This window comes from Sturnus vulgaris, chromosome W (genome assembly GCF_052056855.1).
Source record: "Sturnus vulgaris isolate bStuVul1 chromosome W, bStuVul1.hap1, whole genome shotgun sequence".
NCBI classification, from domain to species: Eukaryota; Metazoa; Chordata; class Aves; order Passeriformes; family Sturnidae; genus Sturnus; species Sturnus vulgaris.
This window is the reverse complement of record NC_142282.1, coordinates 72,028,896-72,043,744: the sequence shown is the minus strand read 5'-3', so window position 1 is coordinate 72,043,744 and position 14,849 is coordinate 72,028,896. Positions and strand designations below refer to the sequence as shown.

General features: G+C 45.4%; 1 protein-coding gene across 1 annotated transcript in view; it reads right to left on the bottom strand.

Annotated features, from left to right (window-relative positions):
* Window positions 1-14,849, bottom strand: part of LOC148220403 (zinc finger SWIM domain-containing protein 6) — a 284,732-nt gene that overhangs the window by 230,634 nt on the left and 39,249 nt on the right. The gene's annotated exons all lie outside the window — the stretch shown is intronic.

Sequence of the window (14,849 nt, the reverse complement as noted above, 5' to 3'; positions counted from 1 at the left end):
AGGCTTGTTTTTAGGATATGTTAGGGAGACTCTTCCAGTTAAGGCCTTGGCTCTGGCCAAGCCCTGGCCCTAGCTGGTCGGACAGATGCCAACAGACGCAGGTGTTTCTGCACTAAAAATGTACTCAGGTCAGTTTGACCTGTCGATTTGGGCTTATACAGGCTGGATCCCCTTTTTATGTAAACTTGGAAGCCTTTCCTGGGAATGGTTCTCCAGGTCCTCACTGTGAAACGGGGATTGCCAGCTATTGCAGACTGGGTGATGGTACAGTATTTAGGCAATTGATGATGTATCATTCTTAATCACCATCCTGATTCTCGTGTGCTACTGATTACATGTATTACCTTGCTTATTTCTGCTTGATGTGAGTTTATTGCTTTACCACATCTATCATCTTACTTTGACATTGCCTTCCTGTTCATAGTGAGATGTGCACATCATCAAAAAAACAAAGAGGGAATATGGGTCCTCAAGAATATTTAGATAATGCAATATTTACACTGGAAATTTTGAAAGCAGATTATCAAATTTGATCCCCAGCAGAGATACTGCTCTGAAGATTTGTGTATGTGGAACCAATTTCTAAAAGTTTTTATGTAAGGATCTACAACTGGGTGTGCAATAGCAAGGCCTAGCTGATTTACTAATGTAGGGAAGAAGGTATGCATGTGTTCTATTGCCAACAGGTCTAAAGTGGTTGCCTGCTCATCTGGACAAACATTGATCAACTCTGAATAGATGAGTCCCAGTGAGAAGAAAAATGACCTAAGCACCATTCAGCCCTCACGGCCGAGGCAGGAGCAGGGGTAGGACTGCCAGGAACATGGCTGTCTGGAAGCTTACAGAGGCAGCCTGCCAACAGAGACCTTCTGTCCTAATGCACCCACCATCATGTTGTGTTCCTGCTGACATCCTTTACTTATTCCTTGTTTCATGCTTCCAGAAAGATACTCAGTAATGTCAAAGTCAGCATTTCCAGCTCATGGACTTCCTCCTGCCTAAACAGCACTGCCCCTGAGCTCCAGCCATATGAACTTTGGAGCATTAGTCATTCACTTCCACTTCTTGGGGACATTGGAAATTATCTTTTTGTTCTCCTATGCTGCAGGTCTCTTTGTCAGTAGCACAGTTGTATTTTATGGGTTTTTATTGATTGTGATCTGTACTCCATGTATCTTATCCTGTATCCAGAAGATGACCAGTAATAGTCTTAATAAGATAATGGCCTTACAGGTGCAGACTGTTTTGGCATCAGGGTATACAAACCCTTCGCACAAAAAACAAAGAAAGAGGGAATTGTTGCATATACATAAAACCTTACAAAGGGAAGGCCTTGTAAAATCATGGCTCAGGCCTGCTACTTCGGCTAATAAGAAAAGCACTATAGGAAAGTGACTCAGCTGAATTAGAAGTAGAAAAACAAGTTATGTAACCATCACGTGTTCACATTGTGCTGTATGGTGGTTGGTTGAATTATGTTTGTTATGATCTAAAAGTATATAACTGATAACTGGCTAACTGCTTTAAAAGGCTGGGGTTTTAGAATAAAGGGCTCTCCTTTGCACCTGCCTGGGGACCCTGTGTCACTTCAGACCCTCACCTCACACTTCCTCATGTTCAGGTGGAACTTGCGCATGTTCCTGTCTGTTGCCTCTTCTCCTATTGCTTGGCACCACAGAGAATAGCCTGGATCCATCCTTTTGGCACCCTCCCTTCAGATACTTTATATACATTGTTAAGATCCCCTCTGTCTTGTCAAGGCTGAACAGGCGTAACTTTCTCAGCCTGTCTTAATAAGATAGGTGATCCAGTCCCTCAATCATCTTTTTTGCCCTCCAATGGACCCACACCAGGAGCTCCTTGTCTGTCTTGTACTGAGGAGCCCAGAACTAGGCACAGTACTCCAGGTGAGGCCTCACCAGAGCTAAGTAGAGGAGCACCATCACCTCCCTTAACCTGCTGGCAATGCTCTTCCTAATGCACCCAAGGATACCCATGACCTTTTTGGCAACAAGGGCACTGTTGTTTCATGGATAGGGTGTTGTCCACCAGGACCCCATGGTCCTTCTCTGCAGAGCTGCTTTCCAGAAGGTTGTTCCTCAGCCTGTACTGGTGCCCAGGGTTATTCCCTAGGTTCAGGACTCTGCATTTCCCCTTGTGTAATTACAGATGGTTCCTCTGCCTGTCTCTCCAACCTGTCAAGGTCCTTCTGAATGCCTACATATCACTCTTGGATATCGGCCACTCCTCCAGGTTTGTGTCATCAGCGAATTTGCTGAGGAGGCATCTACCCCTTCAGCCAAGTCATTGACGAACAAGTTAAACAATACCGGGCCCAGTATTGAATCTTGGGGGACACGACTAGTGACAGGCCTACAACTAGACCTTTTGCTGCTGAACATGACCCTCTGGGATCTGCCATTCAGCCAGTTCTCAGTCCACCTCACTGTCCACTCCTCAAGTCAATACTTCCTGAGTTTGCCTATGGGGATGTTGTGAGGGACTGTGTTGAAAGCTTTGGTGAAGTCCAGATAGACAGCATCCACTGCTCTCCCCTCATCCATCCAGGTAGTTGTTACATCGTAGAAGACAATCAAGATGCTCAATCGTGATTTCTCTCTAGTGAATTCATGCTGACTACTCCTGACCACCTTCTTGTCCTCCATGTGGATAGAGATGACCTCCAGAATGAGGTGTTCCATCACCTTTCCAGGGACTGAGGTGAGGCTGACTAGCCAGTAGTTCCCTGGGTCCTTCTTCTCACCCTGTTTGAAGAACGAGGTGATATTTGCTATCTTCCAGTCGTTGGGGACCTCTTCTGGCCACCACAACCATCCAAAAATGACTGAGAACATCCTGTCAGGGCCCACAGACTTGTGGATGTCAAGTTTGTGTAGGTATTCTCTGACCTAATCCTCCTTGACTAAGGTAAAATCTTCATTCTAACATACCTTTACCCTGTTCTCCTGGGTCAGAGATCCCTGAGGACTGGTCTTATCAGTGATGACTGATGCAAAGAAGGCATTCAGTAACTCTGCCTTCTCTGTGTCCTCCAGGGTTACACCAGGGTCTCCCCTCCATTTACTAATGGGCCCACGTTATCCTGTTTTCCTTTTGTTATTGATGTATTCAAAACAGCCCTTCTTTTTGTCCTTGACATTCTTGGCCAGGTTTAATTCTAGATGTGCCTTTGCCTTTCTCATCTCCTTTCTTCTTTGACAACCTCTATACTAATTCCAAAGTGACCTGACCCTGCTTCTACCTCCTGTGTGTTTTCTACTTGTGCTTGAGTAATGACAGGAGTTCTTTATTCATCCATCCATCCAGGTCTCTTGCCCCCTGTGCCCAATTTCTTGCTAATCCTCGGGATGCATTGTTCTTGAGCCTGGAGGAAGCAATCCTTGAATATCAACCCCAACTCCTGGACCCCTCTTCCCTGCAGGGCAGTTTCCCACGGGATTCTTCCAAGAAGATCCCTGAAGAGGCTAAAGTTATCTCTCAAGAAGTCCAGGGTTGTAATCTTACTTGCTGTCCTGCTTCCTCCTTGCCCAATAGTGAACTCCACAATCTCATGGTCACTAGAGCCAAGGCTGCCCCAAACCTTCACAATAAGGCCTTCCCTGTTTGTTAAAGGTCAAGCAGCACACCATTCCTTGTGGGATCCTCCACTACCTGTGACAGGAAGTTGTCATCAATGCTTTCCAGGAACCTCCTGGACCGTTTGTGCTTTGCTGTGTTGCTTCTCCAACAGATGTTAGGGTAGTTCAAGTCTCCCACAAGAACCAGGGCCTGAAACTGTGAGGCTGCTTCTAGTTGCCTGTAGAAGGCCTCATCCACTTCCTCCTGCTCAGGCAGCCTGTAGCACACACCCACAACAGTGTCACTCTTACTAGTCTGCCCTTTTATCCTAACCCATAAGCTCTCAACCCACTTGTCACCCACCCCAAGACAGAGCTCCATACATTCCGAGCATAACCTCGCAGAGAGAGCAACTTCACCACTGCCTCTTCCTGATCTGTTTCTACTAAACAGTGTGTAGTCCTTCATGACAACATTCCAGTCATGAGAGCTATTCCACCACATCTCTGTATTCACAATGAGATCAAAGCCCTGTGACTGCACACACATCTCTAGTTTTTTCTGTTTGCTCCCCTCCCCATCCTGTGTGCATTGGTATACAGGCACTTCATAGAGGTATTTTAGTGTGGGTTAATATCCTAGTGGAGTGCAAGGGGATGCCCCATAATCCTGTCTGGTAGTTGCTGCTTGTACTTGTTGAAGGTATTCCCTCTTAAGCCTCCTTTTGCTACTTGGGTGGTCACTATAATGCTCCTCTTCTCCCCCCTTTTCTAGTTTAAACCTTGCATTACCAGGTTGGCCATTCTATTGGCAAAGATATGTATAATCCAGAACCATAAATTCACACTGAGTCTGAAGAGAATATAAACCAGAAAGTAATTGAATTTAAAAAGAGGCTATTTTTATTCATTTAGAACCAAAAAATTAATACCTTGTCACCCTCAAAAGATATTTCTATGGAAGTTTTACCTTTTTTATTTTTATTTAAAGGATCTATGATGGCACCATGGCATCTTTATACCTCTGGTGCTTCTGGCTGTAGCTGATACCTGCATGCCACCTCCATATGGGGCAGACAAGTTGCAGTCTTCTCCTTCAAAATCTGACTAGTCTTAGGATAAGCAGGATTGGCGGGAGCTCCAATGATAAAAGACACACCACTTCCCAAAATCCTCCAACCTCAAAAGATCAAAAGCTAAAGGCTACTTTTTTTGCACCCTCTTCACCAGCTCATTCACAGTGCTGAAAGTAAAATACAAAAGCAGATTTTGCATTGTTGCAGGGAGACATTATTTTTCAGTTAAATGACAGCTTGGCCTTTATACCATAGGCCCTGGTATGATGGATGAAGAAGGAGATGCAAAAGGCAGGGAGGCTACAGGACCTTGTCAGGGTGGGGGCATGGGGAGAAGAAAGTATTTCAAGGTAGCCTGCTTGCCTGGCTCTCACCTGAATCGCCCACCCTAATGTCAGCTAGCAGCAGAGGCAGCATTCCCAAACAGTTCAGACAAACTGACTGGTGGGAAAATTAGAAAGCCCTCAGATGTAGTGAAAAAAGTAAAGGCTTGGCCAGGAGCCAGACTGTAATGCACTTCCTTTTTACTTAGCAGTTTACATAATGCCTCAGCCCCTTCTACATTTAACCCTTTAGTTACACACACATGCACATCTTGAAATTTGGCTTACAGCTGCAGCACTTTGCTGTTACCCACTCCCACAGTGCTGGGCTGGCAACTCTCCCTTAGAAAGACCAGAAAAAGTCATAGACTGCAGCAACCAGGGAAGTTACTGTCACATTTACTTAAAACTGTGTTGGAAAAAGAGGAACTAGCCTGAAGTACTGCAAAGTAGATACAAATTCAGCAGTAACATTCACAGACAAAAAATGACTGTAATTTCCTCTGGTTCTGCATGAGTATGTGTTGACAGGGAGTTAGATGAAGTACTGCATTTTCAGCAGCTCTGATTTTAATCAAATTTGTATATATGATTTTTAAACATGAATCCTGAAAGTGCCACTAGTCAGATTTCCTCCATAAAACCAGAGCTCTTGGGCTTGTATCTGGGACAGAGTTAATTTTCTTCTTTTGATTCTCCTCCTCATTCCACCGGGGTGGTGAGAAAGCAGCTGCATTGTGCTTAGTAGCCACTTGGGCTTAAACTATGACACTGGACACTGCTTGGGCTGGGAGCACCTCAGTGCCCTGCCTGCCCAAACTACCTTGGCCATGGTTGCTTGTGCTCCCTGGGGGAGGGTTATTAACGGGTGAGGGTGGGCACTGTCCCTTCTGGCACCACCTATCCTGAATCAGAGTTGCCTCTGAGTCACAACTCCATGGCACCCTGCTCTGGAAGGGGGACTGTCCTTACCTCATGAACCCTGGTACATTTTCTCCCCCTTGTCCAGTTGCAGAGGAGAGTGACAGAGTGGCTCTGCTGAGTGCCGGGCACCAAGCCAGGGTCAACCCACTTGTTGGGGGTTGAATTTTTTCTTTCTGTGGATTTTTTCCCATTGTTATGCTAAGTATTTGTGGCTACACCCTAGCTAGTAACAGTTTCTCTCGAAGGGGGTGGGGAGAGGGGGAACATCAGAAAAGGAGAGGTGGGGCAGGGGCCTGCCCTCTCACTCCTGGCGTCGGAGGAAGACAGCCGGTGCTTCTACCTAGCACCCTTCCCACAATCCCAGCACCAGGAGCCACGTTCCCTGCTGTCAGACATCACAGTGTTGCCTCCCCACTTCATCCTACTACCTCCAGACACTCTGCTAGACACCACGACCGACACCGTGAGGGGGGAGTTGCTCCTCCATCCCTCTCACCCCTGGGCCACTGCCGCCATCACTCCAGCCCTTTTCAGCTGCACGGGTCCTGCCCTACCCACAGCACCTGTAACTGAGCACAGGGAGAGGGAGTCTGCAGCCACAAAGGACTGGAACTGAGCTATACTGTTCTGTTTTGTTGTCAATTTTTATAGCTGTTGTTGTGTCTGCTGTTTGCCTTGTTAGATATAGTAATAAAAAACTTATTCCTATCCCCATATCTTTTGCCTGAGAAACCCTGATTCCAAAACTATAATAATTAGAAGGGAGAGGGTTGCACTCTCCATCTCAGGGAAGGGGCTCTTGCCTTTTTATTAACAAATACCTGTCTTTCAAACCAAGACACCACTACACTTAACTTTACAGTTCATACTGTAGCAAACAGTTAACTGCACAGATACCAAGTATTTTCAAGCAGCTGTTACTATGTTGCATTGCAGTGTATCACCTGCTTTCTCACAGCTAAATATGAAGTGTTGAGCATCAGGCTATTTCATGAACAAAGATCTAAGGAACAACAAATGCTACAGAAGGAAAAACTCCATTTTTAGCCAACCTAAATATGTTTTGGGAAGCAGACCTTTTTTTCCAATCAGCATAGACAGAAGTATGAAGAAGCTTGTCAAATGAGGCTAAATTATGTGGATTTTTATACATGTAGAACTACATCAGATAAACCAAACCCTTGAAAGAGCCACCTGAAGGAAAGGACATTTTTGTCAGGTAATTTTCTTCCTCCTCTTAGTTTTGGGTGGCAAAGAACAGTTATTGCTTTCCCCTTCCATCTTGTTTTTCAGAAAAACTTCAGACAGGTCTAAAATGTAATCTAAGAGCTGGCTAGAAAACTCATGAGCCACATAAAAAAGGGACTCTGCCTCTCCTGCTCAAAGAGAAATTTCCTGCCTTAACACAAGCAAAGATTAGAAAAAGGTATCAAACTGTTCCATTATGGCTTATGTAAGACCATCTGTCTGTGGTAGTTCCCACTTCCCTGTCATGGGCAGGGACACCTTCCACTAGACCAGGTTGATCAGGGCCTTATCCAACCTGGCCTTGAACACTTCCAGGGATGGGGAATCCACATTTTCCCTGGGCAATCTGTGCCAATGCCTCACCACCCTCACAGTAAAGAATTTCTTCCTGATATCTAATGTAAATCTACCCTCTTTTAGCTTAAAAATGTTGCCTCTTGTTCCATCACTATCTGCCCATGTCAATCTCACTCTTTTTTATAAGCCCCCTTCAGGTACTGGAAGGCCATGATGAGGTCTCCCTGGAGTCTTCTTTTCTCCAGGCTGAATAACCCCATCCCTCTCAGCCTGTCTTTGTAGGAGAGGTGCTCCAGTCCTTTCATCATCTTCATGGCCCTCCTGTGGACCTGCTCTAACAGGTCCACATCTTTCTTGTGCTGAGAACCCCAGAGCTGGATGCAGTACTCCAGGTGGGGTGTCATGAGGGCAAAGTAGAGGAGGACAATCATCTCCCTTGACCTGCTGGCTACACTTCTCTTTATATAGTCAAGGATGCAGTTTCCCATCTGGGCTGTGAACACACACTGTTGGCTCTTGCCCAGATTTTCATCCACTAGAACTCCCAAGTCCTTCTTGGCAGGGCCACTCTCAATAAGTTCATATCCCAGTCTGTACTCATGTCTGGGGTTGCTCTACCCCATGTTTCACACCTTGCATTTGGACTTGTTGAACCTCATGAGATTCTCATGGATCCACTTCTCCAGCTTGTCCAGGTCCCTCTGCATGGCATCCTGTCTTTCAGGAATGTCTGTCATCTGCAAGCTTGCTGAGGATGTACTCGATCTCATTCTCTAGGTCATTGATGAAAACATTAAGCAGTACTGGTCCCAATACAGACCCCTAAAGTACATAATTTGTCACTGTCTTGGTTTAGAAATGGTATTCCCCAATTTAGTGCTCCACCTGAAACACTCCAAACTATACACTACTCACTCCCTCCCCATTCCCTCTGCAGCAGGCTGCAGAGGAGAATTGGAGGCACAAAAGGTAAAGATCACAGGTTGAGATAAGAACAATTTACTGGAAAGAGCAATGAAATAAGAAAACAAATAGTAACAGCAACAATATTAATAACAGAGGGTACAAGAGGTGAATGATCACAACTGCTCACCATGCGGAAACTGGCAATATGTGAATTGCCACCACACAACTCCAATCTGGAAGGGACCCCTTCCCCCATCCCCAGAAAATGACATAAGGTGGTATAAAATGGTTCTAGTACTGCCCCCTCTTGGCCACTGCAAAAATTAACCCTGTCCTGGCTGGAACCAGGACAGTCACCAATGTCCATTGGGACTCTGAGCCACTGACCTTTACCTTCTGAATGCAACTGTCAAACCACTTCTTCATCCATCTAACAATCCATCAAATCCATCTCTCTCCAATTTAGAGAAAAGGGTGTTGTGGGAGACCATGTCAAAGGCCTTACAGATGTCAAGATAAATGACATCTGTAGCCCTTCCCTCATCCACTGATAAGAGTCACTCCATTGGAGAAGGCCAATGGGTTGGTCAAGCAGGACTTGCCCTTGGTAAAGCTGTGCTGGCTGTCTTGAATCACCTCCCTCTCCTTCATGTGCTTTAGCACGTAGCAATTATGTTGAGACAGGCATAACTGACAGCATCACCAGTCCTTTACTAAAGACTTTACATGCCTTCTCTCAGTGGACTTCTTGCAGGCAGCTCCACACAGCACTGACTCCTTCTCTCCTCTCTGCAAGTTTCCTTCTTCCTTCTGCATGACTGGCTAAGCCCCAAGCTGTCCCTTACCTGGCTGCCTAACCCTGTCTGTCCCTCACATAGCACCTTCTTACCTTATCTGTCCCTTGCATGACTATATGCCCCTTACCTCCTCACAGCACAGCTGACTCCATCCCAAACTGCAGCAGACTCTGGATCTCCAACTGCAATTTGTGGCCAGCTAGCCCACTCTTTTATAACACTCAACCTCATTGGGCAGGCAAGGCTGTTTCTACTCCTTGGTAACTAGTACAGCTGTAATTCATTGGGAAAGATTGCCTTCTGCACTATCCTTAGAACCTATCTTCCCACAGCTTATCTTAGCACACCTTCTAGGAAGATCTGCTCCATAATCTTCAGGCACAGATGAGGCTGACAGGGCAGTAATCCCCAGGTGTCTCCTTTCCACCCTTTTTAAAGATGGGTATAATATTTCCCTTTTTCAAGTCACCTGGGACTTCATGCAACTGCCATGACTTTTCCAATATCACGGAGAGCGGCTTGGCAACTACATCAGCCAGTTCTCTCTGGACTCTGGGATGCATCTTGCCTGGTCCCATGTACTTTTGTACATTCAGGTTGCTAAGGTGGTCACAAACCTGATCTTCTCTTACAATGGGAGATAATTTGCTCCCCTAGTCCCTGTCTTGTAGTCCATCCACTCAAGAGGTGTGGGAAGAAAGACTGCTGGTAAAGGCTGAGGCAAAAAAGTTGCTGAATACTTCAGCCTTCTACTCATCTGTTGCTACCAGTTTGCTAGTCCTGCTTATTGGAGGGATTCAACTTCTTTGACATTCTTTTTCTGGCTGACATACCTGTAGAAGCCCTTCCTGTTATTCTTTGTGTACCTTCCCAAGTGAAATGGGCTGACCTTGGCTAAATGCCAGGTACATACTAAAGCCAATCTATTATTCCACCACTCAACTAACTGGATAAGAGAACATAACAAAAGGCTCATGAGTTAAGGACAGGGAGAGATCACTCACTGATTACCAAAAGAGACTTGACTTGGGAAAATTAATTGAATTTATTATCAATAAAATCAGAGCAGGGTAATAAGAAATATAAACAAATCTTTAAAGCACCTTGCCCTCCACCCCTCTCTCTCCTTTCAGGGCTTAACTTGATTCATAATTTTCTACCTCTTTCCTGCTGCGGCACAGTGGGACAAGAAATGGGGGCTGTGGTCAGTTAATCACATTCCTACCACTACTTCCTCCCCAGTGAGAGGAGTCCTTCCCCTGATCCAATGTTGGGTTCTTCCCATGGGAGGCAGGTCTCCATAAACTTCTCCAATGAATTCTTCCCACAGGGTACAGTTCTTCATTAACTGCTCCACCATAGGTCCCCTTCCACGAGGTCACAGGTCCTGCCAAGAGTTTGCTCCAGCATGGGCTTCCTACAGGGTCACATATACCTTCAGGCATCCACCAGCTCCACCATTAACCTCCATGGGCTGCAGGAGAATCTCTGCTCCAGTGCCTGGAGCACCTCCTTCTGCACTGGCCTTGGTGTCTGCAGTTGTTGCTCTCATAAATTCTCACTTCTCTGGCTGCAATTGCTTCTGTGCAGTAACTTTTTTCTTTACAAATATGTTATCACAGAGGTGCCACCACCATTGCTGATTAGCTTGGCCTTGCTCAGCAGTGGGTCAGTCTTGAAGCCAGCTGGTATTGGCTCTATCAGGCATAAGCAAAGTTTCTAGCAGCTTCTCACAGAAAACCACTCTTCTGGCTTCCCAGCTACCAAAACCTGGTGATGCAAACCCAATACACCAAGTTCAGCTCCAGCTACACCTTGGCCTTACACAACCAGACAGCATTCCTGTAGTTTTCCTGGGATACCTGCCCTGCTTCCACTGCTAGTGTGCTTCCTTCTTTCCTTTTAGTTAGCCAAACAGACCTTGGTTTAACCATGCTGGTCTGTTGCCTTTCTTGCACTTTCCACTTATTCCACCACTTCATCCCATTATTCATTTTCAACAGATGAAGAACAGAGCATATTTACAGTAACTATTCTGGAGAGGGTCCAGAAAAGCAGAACATGGAACAGGTTGATAGCAGTATCTAGTTAAAGGGAACCCAAAATGCCTTGCTGAGCTCAAGTAATCCTGCTCTACATAATCTAGACAGTACCTGCAACAGCTGATAAAGAGCTTGCCACAAGCAATATAAAAAAAGTGTCAAGTCTACAATAGAGATAGGTCATTCTGGCTCGGTGGGGCAGACAGAATATTTGCCATCCATGATCTTAGTATGTCAGAAGACTATTTTGAATTGCATAATATTGCAATTATGTCAAGACAGACTAGACTAGCATCCCCACCAGTCCTTTATTTAAAAACTTTACATATCTTCTTTCAGCATACTTCCAACAACTCTACCTCCTTCCCTCATAGGCAGCTCCACACAGCACTGACTCCTTCTCTCTGTAAGTTTCCTTCCTCATGACTGGCTAAGCCCCAACCTGCCCCTTTCCCAGCTGCCTTACCCTGACTGTCCCTCACACATCTTCTTACCTTATCTGTCCCTTGCATGACTGCATATCCCTTACCTCCTCACAGCACAGCCAGTAGATTCCATCCAAACAGCAACAGACTCTCTAACTTGAACTACAAGTAGCTGGCTAACCCACTCTTTTATAACACCCAAACACATTGGGCAGGCACAGGTGTTTCCACTCCTCAGTAATCAGTACAGCTGTAATTCATTGGAAGAGATTGCCTTCTGTACTATCCTTTCAACCTATCTTCCCATAGTATAATCCACTCTATCTTTTAGTGTTGAGAAATCTGAGCTTTGATAGCTCTATGACATGTTCTGGTCAGATCTGTCACCTCCCTCTGGAGGGGCCTCTGGCTGGCAATTCTGTGCCCAATGCACCCCAGGACACAGTTGGCCCTCCTGGCTGCCAGGGCACTGCTGACTCATGTTCAACTTGCCATCAACCAGGATCCCCAGGTCCCTTTCCATGGTACTGCTCTCCAACTTCTGATTCCTCAGTCTGTCCACACATGCAGGGTTGCTCCATCCCAGGTGCAGAATCTGGTACTCACTCTTGTTAAACTCTAAATAGCTGGTAATTGCCAAGCCCTCTAATCTCTCCATGGCTCTCTGCAGGGCCTTTTTGCTTCTGGAGTCAACAGTTCCAATTTAGTATTGTTGGCAAACTTACTTAGTATCTGTTTTGCTTATTAATGCGATTAGCGAAGGGATTAGAACAAAACAATGACTTATTTAGAGATAAGCTTATTTATTACATAGACGATAGGCAAATAACAGAAATAAGCTCCATGGATAATAACCAGATAACAGAAATAAGCATAGAAAGGCAATGCATTAAACATGCCTGGGCATGTTGAGCACAAAGCCCTTGTCTTCATAAAATTACATATGTTGTTTTGAAAAGGTACATATGTTTGCAAGTTCATACAGTGGCCAATTTTGGTTCAGGCTCCACATGGGGCCTACCACATCAGTATCCCTTCCAGTCTTGCCTCAAAGTTGTTTATGAAGATGTTGAAGAGAACTGGGCCTAAGATGGAGCCCCATGGAACCCCACCAGTGATTGGTTGCCAGCCTGATGTTACCCCATTTACTATAACCCTTTGAGCCCGACCTGTGAGCCAGTTGCTCACCCATCATATGATGTATTTATCCAGTTGTACACTAGATAGTTTGTCCAGGAAGATTCTATGAGAGACAGTATCGAAAGCTTTACTGAAATACAAAAATATGTACATCAACTGGCATCTCTTGATCCACTAGGTGGGTAACCTTGTTGCATTAGGAAATTAAGTTTGACAAGCAGGACTTTGCCCTCATGAAGCCATGAACAGTCCCAGAATAATCTTCCTTACAATTTTATCAGTCACTAAAATGAGATTGACAGGTCTGTAGTTTCCAGGGTCATCCTTGAAAATTGGGACAGCTTTCAGTCAACTGAGACCTTTCCAGATTCCCAAGACTGTTCAAAAATCATTAAGAGTGGCCTAGTGGTGACATCAGCCAGCATTTTAGTATTCTTGAATTAATCCCATCAGGTCCCATTGATTTGTAGGGATCCAGCTGGAGCAGAAGATTCTGCACAAGTTCAGGGTCAAGTGGGAGTTTATCATTCTCATAGCCATGGTCCTCCAGCTCAGGGCACTGAGACCCCCTTGGTCCATCATCCATGTTGAAGATAGAAGCAAAGAATGCATTAAACACCTCTGCATTGTCCATGTCCCTGTTTGTGAGATGACTATCCTCATCCTGTAACGGGCTGATATTTCTGAACTTCCTTTTGCTATTAACATACTTTAAAAAGCTCTTTTTATTGTCCCCCACAGTTCTGGCAGCTTCAACTCCAATTGAGCTTTGGCTGCATGAATTTTTTCCCTACAGTGGTGATAAGCATCCCTGTATTTCTCCCATGTCAGCTGACCTTGCTTCCACTGGGCATACACCTTCCTTTTTGGCCTTAGTTCCAAAAAAAGATCCCTGCTCAGCCAAGCCAGCCTTCTACCTTGCCTGCTTGACTTCTAACATTTAAGAATTGCCTGGTCCTGTGTTCTTAGGAGGTGGTGCTTAAAAAGTGACCAGCCCTAATGGACCCCAGCACCTTCAACAGCATTTTTCCAGGGGACCTTGCTAGCTAGCTCCTTGAGCAGCTCAAAGTCTGCTCTCCTCATGTCCAGGGTTGATGTTTTGCTGGCACTCTTCCTTCTGTCACCAGACATTTTAGACACCATTGTTTCATAGTTGCTGTGACCAAGATAGGTGCCAATAGCCACGTCACTCATGGGCCCCTCTCTGTTAACAAGCAACAAATCAAGGAAAGCACCTTTCCTAGTTGGCTCCCTTAGTACCTGTACCATAATGTTGCCATCCAGGTATTTTAGGAATCTTCTGGACCTGTTTATGCCAGAAGTGTGGTGTTCCCAGTTAACAACTGGCAAGTTAATTCCCCCGTAAGGACAAGGGTGGTTGATTTAGAGGTTCCCCTTGGTTCCTTAAAGAATAATTCTTTGTTGTTGTCATCATGGCTGGGTGGTCTATAGCAGACTCCCACGATGACATCCAATAATTATACACAGATAATTGTTTCTCCCTTAATCCTTAACCAGAGAATCTCAATCATGCCATCGCCAACTGCAAGCTCCGTACACTCCAGCCCCTTCATTACACAGTATGTCATCTCCCCACCTTGCCTGGCCTGCCTCTCCCTCCTGAAGAGCCTGTAACTATCCAACATGGTATTCCAGTCACAGGAGTCATCCCACCAGGTTTCACTTATGCCAGTGACGTCATGTCTCTGGGACTGGACCAAAACTTCAAGCTCCTCTTGTTTGTTCCTTATGATGTGTGCATTAGTGTAGAAATATTTCAGGTGTGGTGCATTGTAGCCAACACCTCATGGAGCAGACTGAAGGATGTCACTAGCACTCAGTCCCTCACGTTTTGGTGTGCCATCCCATTGCTTATCACTGGCCAGCCTGGTTTTGTCCCTTTCCTCCTTCCAGTCTAGTTTAAAGCTCTATCAATCAGCCCTGCAAACTCCTGTGCAAAACCACTTTTTTCCCCTCTGAGAAAGGTGCATCCCCTCAGGTGTCAGTAGATCTGCTGTTTTATAAACTATTCTGTGGTCAAAAACCCTAAAATTCTGCCTATGACACCAGCTTTGGAGTCATGTTGATCTGAT